At 45.7% G+C, this 15,306-nt stretch overlaps 1 pseudogene; it reads right to left on the bottom strand.

Annotated features, from left to right (window-relative positions):
- The window catches only part of LOC123724076 (lysophosphatidic acid receptor 4-like), a 189,944-nt pseudogene that overhangs the window by 52,177 nt on the left and 122,461 nt on the right, over positions 1 to 15,306 (bottom strand).

Genomic DNA, 15,306 nt, shown 5'->3' with positions numbered 1-15,306 from the left:
AGACACCTGATGTTACTGATGTTACTGAGACACCTGATGTTACTGAGACACCTGATGTTACTGAGACACCTGATGTTACTGAGACACCTGCTTTTGCTGAGACACCTGATGTTACTGAGACACCTGATGTTGCTGAGACACCTGATGTTACTGAGACACCTGATGTTGCTGAGACACCCGATGTTACTGATGTTACTGAGACACCTGATGTTGCTGAGACACCTGATGTTTCTGAGACACCTGATGTTGCTGAGACACCTGATGTTACTGAGACACCTGATGTTACTGAGACACCTGATGTTGCTGAGACACCTGATGTTACTGATGTTACTGAGACACCTGATGTTACTGAGACACCCGATGTTACTGATGTTACTGATGTTACTGAGACACCTGATGTTACTGATGTTACTGAGACACCTGATGTTGCTGAGACACCTGATGTTACTGAGACACCTGATGTTTCTGAGACACTTGATGTTACTGAGACACCTGATGTTGCTGAGACACCTGATGTTACTGAGACACCTGATGTTGCTGAGACACCTGATGTTGCTGACACACCTGATGTTACTGAGACAACTGATGTTGCCTAGACACCTGATGTTACTGAGACATCTGATGTTGCTGAGACACCTGATGTTGCTGACACACCTGATGTTACTGAGACAACTGATGTTACTGAGACACCTGATGTTGCTGAGACACCTGATGTTACTGAGACACCTGATGTTTCTGAGACACCTGATGTTACTGAGACACCTGATGTTGCTGAGACACCTGATGTTACTGAGGAACCTGATGTGACTGAGACACCTGATGTTGCTGAGACACCCGATGTTACTGATGTTACTGAGACACCTGATGTTACTGAGACACCTGATGTTACTGAGACACCTGATGTTGCTGAGACACCTGATGTTTCTGACACACCTGATGTTGCTGAGACACCTGATGTTACTGAGACACCTGATGTTACTGAGGCACCTGATGTTACTGAGACACCTGATGTTGCTGAGACACCTGATGTTACTGAGACACCTGATGTTACTGAGGAACCTGATGTTACTGAGACACCTGATGTTACTGATGTTACTGAGACACCTGATGTTGCTGAGACACCTGATGTTACTGAGACACCTGATGTTTCTGAGACACTTGATGTTACTGAGACACCTGATGTTGCTGAGACACCTGATGTTACTGAGACACCTGATGTTGCTGAGACACCTGATGTTGCTGACACACCTGATGTTACTGAGACACCTGATGTTACTGAGGCACCTGATGTTGCTGAGACACCTGATGTTACTGATGTTACTGAGACACCTGATGTTACTGAGACACCTGATGTTACTGAGACACCTGATGTTACTGAGACACCTGCTTTTGCTGAGACACCTGATGTTACTGAGACACCTGATGTTGCTGAGACACCTGATGTTACTGAGACACCTGATGTTACTGAGACACCTGATGTTACTGAGACACCTGATGTTACTGAGACACCTGCTTTTGCTGAGACACCTGATGTTACTGAGACACCTGATGTTGCTGAGACACCTGATGTTACTGAGACACCTGATGTTGCTGAGACACCTGATGTTACTGAGACACCTGATGTTACTGAGACACCTGATGTTGCTGAGACACCTGATGTTACTGAGGAACCTGATGTTACTGAGACACCTGATGTTACTGATGTTACTGAGACACCTGAAGTTGCTGAGACACCTGATGTTACTGAGACACCTGATGTTTCTGAGACACTTGATGTTACTGAGACACCTGATGTTGCTGAGACACCTGATGTTACTGAGACACCTGATGTTGCTGAGACACCTGATGTTGCTGACACACCTGATGTTACTGAGACAACTGATGTTGCCTAGACACCTGATGTTACTGAGACACCTGATGTTACTGAGAAACCTGCTTTTGCTGAGACACCTGATGTTACTGAGACACCTGATGTTGCTGAGACACCTGATGTTACTGATGTTACTGAGACACCTGATGTTACTGAGACACCTGATGTTACTGAGACACCTGATGTTACTGAGACACCTGCTTTTGCTGAGACACCTGATGTTACTGAGACACCTGATGTTGCTGAGACACCTGATGTTACTGAGACACCTGATGTTGCTGAGACACCTGATGTTACTGAGACACCTGATGTTACTGAGACACCTGATGTTGCTGAGACACCTGATGTTACTGAGGCACCTGATGTTACTGAGACACCTGATGTTACTGATGTTACTGAGACACCTGATGTTGCTGAGACACCTGATGTTACTGAGACACCTGATGTTTCTGAGACACTTGATGTTACTGAGACACCTGATGTTGCTGAGACACCTGATGTTACTGAGACACCTGATGTTGCTGAGACACCTGATGTTGCTGACACACCTGATGTTACTGAGACAACTGATGTTGCCTAGACACCTGATGTTACTGAGACATCTGATGTTGCTGAGACACCTGATGTTGCTGACACACCTGATGTTACTGAGACAACTGATGTTACTGAGACACCTGATGTTGCTGAGACACCTGATGTTACTGAGACACCTGATGTTTCTGAGACACCTGATGTTACTGAGACACCTGATGTTGCTGAGACACCTGATGTTACTGAGGAACCTGATGTGACTGAGACACCTGATGTTGCTGAGACACCCGATGTTACTGATGTTACTGAGACACCTGATGTTACTGAGACACCTGATGTTACTGAGACACCTGATGTTGCTGAGACACCTGATGTTTCTGACACACCTGATGTTGCTGAGACACCTGATGTTACTGAGACACCTGATGTTACTGAGGCACCTGATGTTACTGAGACACCTGATGTTGCTGAGACACCTGATGTTACTGAGACACCTGATGTTACTGAGGAACCTGATGTTACTGAGACACCTGATGTTACTGATGTTACTGAGACACCTGATGTTGCTGAGACACCTGATGTTACTGAGACACCTGATGTTTCTGAGACACTTGATGTTACTGAGACACCTGATGTTGCTGAGACACCTGATGTTACTGAGACACCTGATGTTGCTGAGACACCTGATGTTGCTGACACACCTGATGTTACTGAGACACCTGATGTTACTGAGGCACCTGATGTTGCTGAGACACCTGATGTTACTGATGTTACTGAGACACCTGATGTTACTGAGACACCTGATGTTACTGAGACACCTGATGTTACTGAGACACCTGCTTTTGCTGAGACACCTGATGTTACTGAGACACCTGATGTTGCTGAGACACCTGATGTTACTGATGTTACTGAGACACCTGATGTTACTGAGACACCTGATGTTACTGAGACACCTGATGTTACTGAGACACCTGCTTTTGCTGAGACACCTGATGTTACTGAGACACCTGATGTTGCTGAGACACCTGATGTTACTGAGACACCTGATGTTGCTGAGACACCTGATGTTACTGAGACACCTGATGTTACCGAGACACCTGATGTTGCTGAGACACCTGATGTTACTGAGACACCTGATGTTGCTGAGACACCTGATGTTACTGAGACACCTGATGTTACTGAGACACCTGATGTTGCTGAGACACCTGATGTTACTGAGGAACCTGATGTTACTGAGACACCTGATGTTACTGATGTTACTGAGACACCTGAAGTTGCTGAGACACCTGATGTTACTGAGACACCTGATGTTTCTGAGACACTTGATGTTACTGAGACACCTGATGTTGCTGAGACACCTGATGTTACTGAGACACCTGATGTTGCTGAGACACCTGATGTTGCTGACACACCTGATGTTACTGAGACACCTGATGTTACTGAGGCACCTGATGTTGCTGAGACACCTGATGTTACTGATGTTACTGAGACACCTGATGTTACTGAGACACCTGATGTTACTGAGACACCTGATGTTACTGAGACACCTGCTTTTGCTGAGACACCTGATGTTACTGAGACACCTGATGTTGCTGAGACACCTGATGTTACTGATGTTACTGAGACACCTGATGTTACTGAGACACCTGATGTTACTGAGACACCTGATGTTACTGAGACACCTGCTTTTGCTGAGACACCTGATGTTACTGAGACACCTGATGTTGCTGAGACACCTGATGTTACTGAGACACCTGATGTTGCTGAGACACCTGATGTTACTGAGACACCTGATGTTACTGAGACACCTGATGTTGCTGAGACACCTGATGTTACTGAGGAACCTGATGTTACTGAGACACCTGATGTTACTGATGTTACTGAGACACCTGAAGTTGCTGAGACACCTGATGTTACTGAGACACCTGATGTTTCTGAGACACTTGATGTTACTGAGACACCTGATGTTGCTGAGACACCTGATGTTACTGAGACACCTGATGTTGCTGAGACACCTGATGTTGCTGACACACCTGATGTTACTGAGACAACTGATGTTGCCTAGACACCTGATGTTACTGAGACACCTGATGTTACTGAGAAACCTGCTTTTGCTGAGACACCTGATGTTACTGAGACACCTGATGTTGCTGAGACACCTGATGTTACTGATGTTACTGAGACACCTGATGTTACTGAGACACCTGATGTTACTGAGACACCTGATGTTACTGAGACACCTGCTTTTGCTGAGACACCTGATGTTACTGAGACACCTGATGTTGCTGAGACACCTGATGTTACTGAGACACCTGATGTTGCTGAGACACCTGATGTTACTGAGACACCTGATGTTACTGAGACACCTGATGTTGCTGAGACACCTGATGTTACTGAGGCACCTGATGTTACTGAGACACCTGATGTTACTGATGTTACTGAGACACCTGATGTTGCTGAGACACCTGATGTTACTGAGACACCTGATGTTTCTGAGACACTTGATGTTACTGAGACACCTGATGTTGCTGAGACACCTGATGTTACTGAGACACCTGATGTTGCTGAGACACCTGATGTTGCTGACACACCTGATGTTACTGAGACAACTGATGTTGCCTAGACACCTGATGTTACTGAGACATCTGATGTTGCTGAGACACCTGATGTTGCTGACACACCTGATGTTACTGAGACAACTGATGTTACTGAGACACCTGATGTTGCTGAGACACCTGATGTTACTGAGACACCTGATGTTTCTGAGACACCTGATGTTACTGAGACACCTGATGTTGCTGAGACACCTGATGTTACTGAGGAACCTGATGTGACTGAGACACCTGATGTTGCTGAGACACCCGATGTTACTGATGTTACTGAGACACCTGATGTTACTGAGACACCTGATGTTACTGAGACACCTGATGTTGCTGAGACACCTGATGTTTCTGACACACCTGATGTTGCTGAGACACCTGATGTTACTGAGACACCTGATGTTACTGAGGCACCTGATGTTACTGAGACACCTGATGTTGCTGAGACACCTGATGTTACTGAGACACCTGATGTTACTGAGGAACCTGATGTTACTGAGACACCTGATGTTGCTGAGACACCAGATGTTACTGATGTTACTGAGACACCTGATGTTACTGAGACACCTGATGTTACTGAGACACCTGATGTTTCTGAGACACCTGATGTTGCTGAGACACCTGATGTTACTGATGTTACTGAGACACCTGATGTTACTGAGACACCTGATGTTACTGAGACACCTGCTTTTGCTGAGACACCTGATGTTACTGAGACACCTGATGTTGCTGAGACACCTGATGTTACTGAGACACCTGATGTTGCTGAGACACCTGATGTTACTGAGACACCTGTTGTTACTGAGACACCTGATGTTGCTGAGAAACCTGATGTTACTGAGGCACCTGATGTTACTGAGACACCTGATGTTACTGATGTTACTGAGACACCTGATGTTGCTGAGACACCTGATGTTACTGAGACACCTGATGTTTCTGAGACACCTGATGTTACTGAGACACCTGATGTTGCTGAGACACCTGATGTTACTGAGACACCTGATGTTGCTGAGACACCTGATGTTGCTGACACACCTGATGTTACTGAGACAACTGATGTTGCTGAGACACCTGATGTTACTGAGACATCTGATGTTGCTGAGACACCTGATGTTGCTGACACACCCGATGTTACTGAGACAACTGATGTTACTGAGACACCTGATGATGCTGAGACACCTGATGTTACTGAGGCACCTGATGTTACTGAGACACCTGATGTTACTGATGTTACTGAGACACCTGATGTTACTGAGACACCTGATGTTACTGCGACACCTGATGTTACTGAGGCACATGATGTTACTGAGACAGCTAATGTTACTGAGACACCTGATTTTGCTGAGACACCCGATGTTACTAAGACACCTGATGTTACTGAGACACCTGATGTTACTGAGAACCCTGATGTTACTGAGACACCTGATGTTACTAAGACACCTGATGTCACTGAGACACCTGATGTGTCTGAGACACCTGATGTTACTGAGACACCTGATGTTGCTGAGACACCTGCTGTTACTGAGACACCTGATGTTACTGAGACACCTGATGTTGCTGAGACACCTGATGTTACTGAGACAACTGATGTTGCTGAGACACCTGATGTTACTGATGTTACTGAGACACCTGATGTTACTGAGACACCTTATGTTACTGAGACACCTGATGTTACTGAGGCACCTGATGTTACTGAGACACCTGATGTTGCTGAGACACCTGATGTTACTGAGACACCTGATGTTACTGAGGAACCTGATGTTACTGAGACACCTGATGTTGCTGAGACACCTGATGTTACTGATGTTACTGAGACACCTGATGTTACTGAGACACCTGATGTTACTGAGACACCTGATGTTACTGAGACACCTGCTTTTGCTGAGACACCTGATGTTACTGAGACACCTGATGTTGCTGAGACACCTGATGTTACTGAGACACCTGATGTTGCTGAGACACCTGATGTTACTGAGACACCTGTTGTTACTGAGACACCTGATGTTGCTGAGAAACCTGATGTTACTGAGACACCTGATGTTGCTGAGACACCTGATGTTACTGATGTTACTGAGACACCTGATGTTACTGAGACACCTGATGTTACTGAGACACCTGCTTTTGCTGAGACACCTGATGTTACTGAGACACCTGATGTTGCTGAGACACCTGATGTTACTGAGACACCTGATGTTGCTGAGACACCTGATGTTACTGAGACACCTGATGTTACTGAGACACCTGATGTTGCTGAGACACCTGATGTTACTGAGGCACCTGATGTTACTGAGACACCTGATGTTACTGATGTTACTGAGACACCTGATGTTGCTGAGACACCTGATGTTACTGAGACACCTGATGTTTCTGAGACACCTGATGTTACTGAGACACCTGATGTTGCTGAGACACCTGATGTTACTGAGGAACCTGATGTTACTGAGACACCTGATGTTGCTGAGACACCCAATGTTACTGATGTTACTGAGACACCTGATGTTGCTGAGACACCTGATGTTTCTGAGACACCTGATGTTGCTGAGACACCTGATGTTACTGAGACACCTGATGTTACTGAGACACCTGATGTTGCTGAGACACCTGATGTTACTGATGTTACTGAGACACCTGATGTTACTGAGACACCTGATGTTACTGAGACACCTGATGTTACTGAGACACCTGCTTTTGCTGAGACACCTGATGTTACTGAGACACCTGATGTTGCTGAGACACCTGATGTTACTGATGTTACTGAGACACCTGATGTTACTGAGACACCTGATGTTACTGAGACACCTGATGTTACTGAGACACCTGCTTTTGCTGAGACACCTGATGTTACTGAGACACCTGATGTTGCTGAGACACCTGATGTTACTGAGACACCTGATGTTGCTGAGACACCTGATGTTACTGAGACACCTGATGTTACTGAGACACCTGATGTTGCTGAGACACCTGATGTTACTGAGGCACCTGATGTTACTGAGACACCTGATGTTACTGATGTTACTGAGACACCTGATGTTGCTGAGACACCTGATGTTACTGAGACACCTGATGTTTCTGAGACACTTGATGTTACTGAGACACCTGATGTTGCTGAGACACCTGATGTTACTGAGACACCTGATGTTGCTGAGACACCTGATGTTGCTGACACACCTGATGTTACTGAGACACCTGATGTTACTGAGGCACCTGATGTTGCTGAGACACCTGATGTTACTGATGTTACTGAGACACCTGATGTTACTGAGACACCTGATGTTACTGAGACACCTGATGTTACTGAGACACCTGCTTTTGCTGAGACACCTGATGTTACTGAGACACCTGATGTTGCTGAGACACCTGATGTTACTGATGTTACTGAGACACCTGATGTTACTGAGACACCTGATGTTACTGAGACACCTGATGTTACTGAGACACCTGCTTTTGCTGAGACACCTGATGTTACTGAGACACCTGATGTTGCTGAGACACCTGATGTTACTGAGACACCTGATGTTGCTGAGACACCTGATGTTACTGAGACACCTGATGTTACTGAGACACCTGATGTTGCTGAGACACCTGATGTTACTGAGGAACCTGATGTTACTGAGACACCTGATGTTACTGATGTTACTGAGACACCTGAAGTTGCTGAGACACCTGATGTTACTGAGACACCTGATGTTTCTGAGACACTTGATGTTACTGAGACACCTGATGTTGCTGAGACACCTGATGTTACTGAGACACCTGATGTTGCTGAGACACCTGATGTTGCTGACACACCTGATGTTACTGAGACAACTGATGTTGCCTAGACACCTGATGTTACTGAGACACCTGATGTTACTGAGAAACCTGCTTTTGCTGAGACACCTGATGTTGCTGAGACACCTGATGTTACTGAGACACCTGATGTTTCTGAGACACCTGATGTTACTGAGACACCTGATGTTGCTGAGACACCTGATGTTACTGAGACACCTGATGTTGCTGAGACACCTGATGTTGCTGACACACCTGATGTTACTGAGACAACTGATGTTGCTGAGACACCTGATGTTACTGAGACATCTGATGTTGCTGAGACACCTGATGTTGCTGACACACCCGATGTTACTGAGACAACTGATGTTACTGAGACACCTGATGATGCTGAGACACCTGATGTTACTGAGGCACCTGATGTTACTGAGACACCTGATGTTACTGATGTTACTGAGACACCTGATGTTACTGAGACACCTGATGTTACTGCGACACCTGATGTTACTGAGGCACATGATGTTACTGAGACAGCTAATGTTACTGAGACACCTGATTTTGCTGAGACACCCGATGTTACTAAGACACCTGATGTTACTGAGACACCTGATGTTACTGAGAACCCTGATGTTACTGAGACACCTGATGTTACTAAGACACCTGATGTCACTGAGACACCTGATGTGTCTGAGACACCTGATGTTACTGAGACACCTGATGTTGCTGAGACACCTGCTGTTACTGAGACACCTGATGTTACTGAGACACCTGATGTTGCTGAGACACCTGATGTTACTGAGACAACTGATGTTGCTGAGACACCTGATGTTACTGATGTTACTGAGACACCTGATGTTACTGAGACACCTTATGTTACTGAGACACCTGATGTTACTGAGGCACCTGATGTTACTGAGACACCTGATGTTGCTGAGACACCTGATGTTACTGAGACACCTGATGTTACTGAGGAACCTGATGTTACTGAGACACCTGATGTTGCTGAGACACCTGATGTTACTGATGTTACTGAGACACCTGATGTTACTGAGACACCTGATGTTACTGAGACACCTGATGTTACTGAGACACCTGCTTTTGCTGAGACACCTGATGTTACTGAGACACCTGATGTTGCTGAGACACCTGATGTTACTGAGACACCTGATGTTGCTGAGACACCTGATGTTACTGAGACACCTGTTGTTACTGAGACACCTGATGTTGCTGAGAAACCTGATGTTACTGAGACACCTGATGTTGCTGAGACACCTGATGTTACTGATGTTACTGAGACACCTGATGTTACTGAGACACCTGATGTTACTGAGACACCTGCTTTTGCTGAGACACCTGATGTTACTGAGACACCTGATGTTGCTGAGACACCTGATGTTACTGAGACACCTGATGTTGCTGAGACACCTGATGTTACTGAGACACCTGATGTTACTGAGACACCTGATGTTGCTGAGACACCTGATGTTACTGAGGCACCTGATGTTACTGAGACACCTGATGTTACTGATGTTACTGAGACACCTGATGTTGCTGAGACACCTGATGTTACTGAGACACCTGATGTTTCTGAGACACCTGATGTTACTGAGACACCTGATGTTGCTGAGACACCTGATGTTACTGAGGAACCTGATGTTACTGAGACACCTGATGTTGCTGAGACACCCAATGTTACTGATGTTACTGAGACACCTGATGTTGCTGAGACACCTGATGTTTCTGAGACACCTGATGTTGCTGAGACACCTGATGTTACTGAGACACCTGATGTTACTGAGACACCTGATGTTGCTGAGACACCTGATGTTACTGATGTTACTGAGACACCTGATGTTACTGAGACACCTGATGTTACTGAGACACCTGATGTTACTGAGACACCTGCTTTTGCTGAGACACCTGATGTTACTGAGACACCTGATGTTGCTGAGACACCTGATGTTACTGATGTTACTGAGACACCTGATGTTACTGAGACACCTGATGTTACTGAGACACCTGATGTTACTGAGACACCTGCTTTTGCTGAGACACCTGATGTTACTGAGACACCTGATGTTGCTGAGACACCTGATGTTACTGAGACACCTGATGTTGCTGAGACACCTGATGTTACTGAGACACCTGATGTTACTGAGACACCTGATGTTGCTGAGACACCTGATGTTACTGAGGCACCTGATGTTACTGAGACACCTGATGTTACTGATGTTACTGAGACACCTGATGTTGCTGAGACACCTGATGTTACTGAGACACCTGATGTTTCTGAGACACTTGATGTTACTGAGACACCTGATGTTGCTGAGACACCTGATGTTACTGAGACACCTGATGTTGCTGAGACACCTGATGTTGCTGACACACCTGATGTTACTGAGACACCTGATGTTACTGAGGCACCTGATGTTGCTGAGACACCTGATGTTACTGATGTTACTGAGACACCTGATGTTACTGAGACACCTGATGTTACTGAGACACCTGATGTTACTGAGACACCTGCTTTTGCTGAGACACCTGATGTTACTGAGACACCTGATGTTGCTGAGACACCTGATGTTACTGATGTTACTGAGACACCTGATGTTACTGAGACACCTGATGTTACTGAGACACCTGATGTTACTGAGACACCTGCTTTTGCTGAGACACCTGATGTTACTGAGACACCTGATGTTGCTGAGACACCTGATGTTACTGAGACACCTGATGTTGCTGAGACACCTGATGTTACTGAGACACCTGATGTTACTGAGACACCTGATGTTGCTGAGACACCTGATGTTACTGAGGAACCTGATGTTACTGAGACACCTGATGTTACTGATGTTACTGAGACACCTGAAGTTGCTGAGACACCTGATGTTACTGAGACACCTGATGTTTCTGAGACACTTGATGTTACTGAGACACCTGATGTTGCTGAGACACCTGATGTTACTGAGACACCTGATGTTGCTGAGACACCTGATGTTGCTGACACACCTGATGTTACTGAGACAACTGATGTTGCCTAGACACCTGATGTTACTGAGACACCTGATGTTACTGAGAAACCTGCTTTTGCTGAGACACCTGATGTTACTGAGACACCTGATGTTGCTGAGACACCTGATGTTACTGATGTTACTGAGACACCTGATGTTACTGAGACACCTGATGTTACTGAGACACCTGATGTTACTGAGACACCTGCTTTTGCTGAGACACCTGATGTTACTGAGACACCTGATGTTGCTGAGACACCTGATGTTACTGAGACACCTGATGTTGCTGAGACACCTGATGTTACTGAGACACCTGATGTTACTGAGACACCTGATGTTGCTGAGACACCTGATGTTACTGAGGCACCTGATGTTACTGAGACACCTGATGTTATTGATGTTACTGAGACACCTGATGTTGCTGAGACACCTGATGTTACTGAGACACCTGATGTTTCTGAGACACTTGATGTTACTGAGACACCTGATGTTGCTGAGACACCTGATGTTACTGAGACACCTGATGTTGCTGAGACACCTGATGTTGCTGACACACCTGATGTTACTGAGACAACTGATGTTGCCTAGACACCTGATGTTACTGAGACATCTGATGTTGCTGAGACACCTGATGTTGCTGACACACCTGATGTTACTGAGACAACTGATGTTACTGAGACACCTGATGTTGCTGAGACACCTGATGTTACTGAGACACCTGATGTTTCTGAGACACCTGATGTTACTGAGACACCTGATTTTGCTGAGACACCTGATGTTACTGAGGAACCTGATGTGACTGAGACACCTGATGTTGCTGAGACACCCGATGTTACTGATGTTACTGAGACACCTGATGTTACTGAGACACCTGATGTTACTGAGACACCTGATGTTGCTGAGACACCTGATGTTTCTGACACACCTGATGTTGCTGAGACACCTGATGTTACTGAGACACCTGATGTTACTGAGGCACCTGATGTTACTGAGACACCTGATGTTACTGAGACACCTGATGTTGCTGAGACACCTGATGTTACTGAGACACCTGATGTTGCTGAGACACCTGATGTTACTGAGACACCTGATGTTACTGAGACACCTGATGTTGCTGAGACACCTGATGTTACTGAGGCACCTGATGTTACTGAGACACCTGATGTTATTGATGTTACTGAGACACCTGATGTTGCTGAGACACCTGATGTTACTGAGACACCTGATGTTTCTGAGACACTTGATGTTACTGAGACACCTGATGTTGCTGAGACACCTGATGTTACTGAGACACCTGATGTTGCTGAGACACCTGATGTTGCTGACACACCTGATGTTACTGAGACAACTGATGTTGCCTAGACACCTGATGTTACTGAGACATCTGATGTTGCTGAGACACCTGATGTTGCTGACACACCTGATGTTACTGAGACAACTGATGTTACTGAGACACCTGATGTTGCTGAGACACCTGATGTTACTGAGACACCTGATGTTTCTGAGACACCTGATGTTACTGAGACACCTGATGTTGCTGAGACACCTGATGTTACTGAGGAACCTGATGTGACTGAGACACCTGATGTTGCTGAGACACCCGATGTTACTGATGTTACTGAGACACCTGATGTTACTGAGACACCTGATGTTACTGAGACACCTGATGTTGCTGAGACACCTGATGTTTCTGACACACCTGATGTTGCTGAGACACCTGATGTTACTGAGACACCTGATGTTACTGAGGCACCTGATGTTACTGAGACACCTGATGTTGCTGAGACACCTGATGTTACTGAGACACCTGATGTTACTGAGGAACCTGATGTTACTGAGACACCTGATGTTGCTGAGACACCAGATGTTACTGATGTTACTGAGACACCTGATGTTACTGAGACACCTGATGTTACTGAGACACCTGATGTTTCTGAGACACCTGATGTTGCTGAGACACCTGATGTTACTGATGTTACTGAGACACCTGATGTTACTGAGACACCTGATGTTACTGAGACACCTGCTTTTGCTGAGACACCTGATGTTACTGAGACACCTGATGTTGCTGAGACACCTGATGTTACTGAGACACCTGATGTTGCTGAGACACCTGATGTTACTGAGACACCTGTTGTTACTGAGACACCTGATGTTGCTGAGAAACCTGATGTTACTGAGGCACCTGATGTTACTGAGACACCTGATGTTACTGATGTTACTGAGACACCTGATGTTGCTGAGACACCTGATGTTACTGAGACACCTGATGTTTCTGAGACACCTGATGTTACTGAGACACCTGATGTTGCTGAGACACCTGATGTTACTGAGACACCTGATGTTGCTGAGACACCTGATGTTGCTGACACACCTGATGTTACTGAGACAACTGATGTTGCTGAGACACCTGATGTTACTGAGACATCTGATGTTGCTGAGACACCTGATGTTGCTGACACACCCGATGTTACTGAGACAACTGATGTTACTGAGACACCTGATGATGCTGAGACACCTGATGTTACTGAGGCACCTGATGTTACTGAGACACCTGATGTTACTGATGTTACTGAGACACCTGATGTTACTGAGACACCTGATGTTACTGCGACACCTGATGTTACTGAGGCACATGATGTTACTGAGACAGCTAATGTTACTGAGACACCTGATTTTGCTGAGACACCCGATGTTACTAAGACACCTGATGTTACTGAGACACCTGATGTTACTGAGAACCCTGATGTTACTGAGACACCTGATGTTACTAAGACACCTGATGTCACTGAGACACCTGATGTGTCTGAGACACCTGATGTTACTGAGACACCTGATGTTGCTGAGACACCTGCTGTTACTGAGACACCTGATGTTACTGAGACACCTGATGTTGCTGAGACACCTGATGTTACTGAGACAACTGATGTTGCTGAGACACCTGATGTTACTGATGTTACTGAGACACCTGATGTTACTGAGACACCTTATGTTACTGAGACACCTGATGTTACTGAGGCACCTGATGTTACTGAGACACCTGATGTTGCTGAGACACCTGATGTTACTGAGACACCTGATGTTACTGAGGAACCTGATGTTACTGAGACACCTTATGTTACTGAGACACCTGATGTTACTGAGGCACCTGATGTTACTGAGACACCTGATGTTGCTGAGACACCTGATGTTACTGAGACACCTGATGTTACTGAGGAACCTGATGTTACTGAGACACCTGATGTTGCTGAGACACCTGATGTTACTGATGTTACTGAGACACCTGATGTTACTGAGACACCTGATGTTACTGAGACACCTGATGTTACTGAGACACCTGCTTTTGCTGAGACACCTGATGTTACTGAGACACCTGATGTTGCTGAGACACCTGATGTTACTGAGACACCTGATGTTGCTGAGACACCTGATGTTACTGAGACACCTGTTGTTACTGAGACACCTGATGTTGCTGAGAAACCTGATGTTACTGAGACACCTGATGTTGCTGAGACACCTGATGTTA

The sequence above is a fragment of the Salmo salar genome, chromosome ssa09 (assembly GCF_905237065.1).
Source record: "Salmo salar chromosome ssa09, Ssal_v3.1, whole genome shotgun sequence".
NCBI lineage: Eukaryota > Metazoa > Chordata > Actinopteri > Salmoniformes > Salmonidae > Salmo > Salmo salar.
Note: the sequence above shows the minus strand (reverse complement) of the source record. Positions and strands in the feature narration are given on the sequence as shown.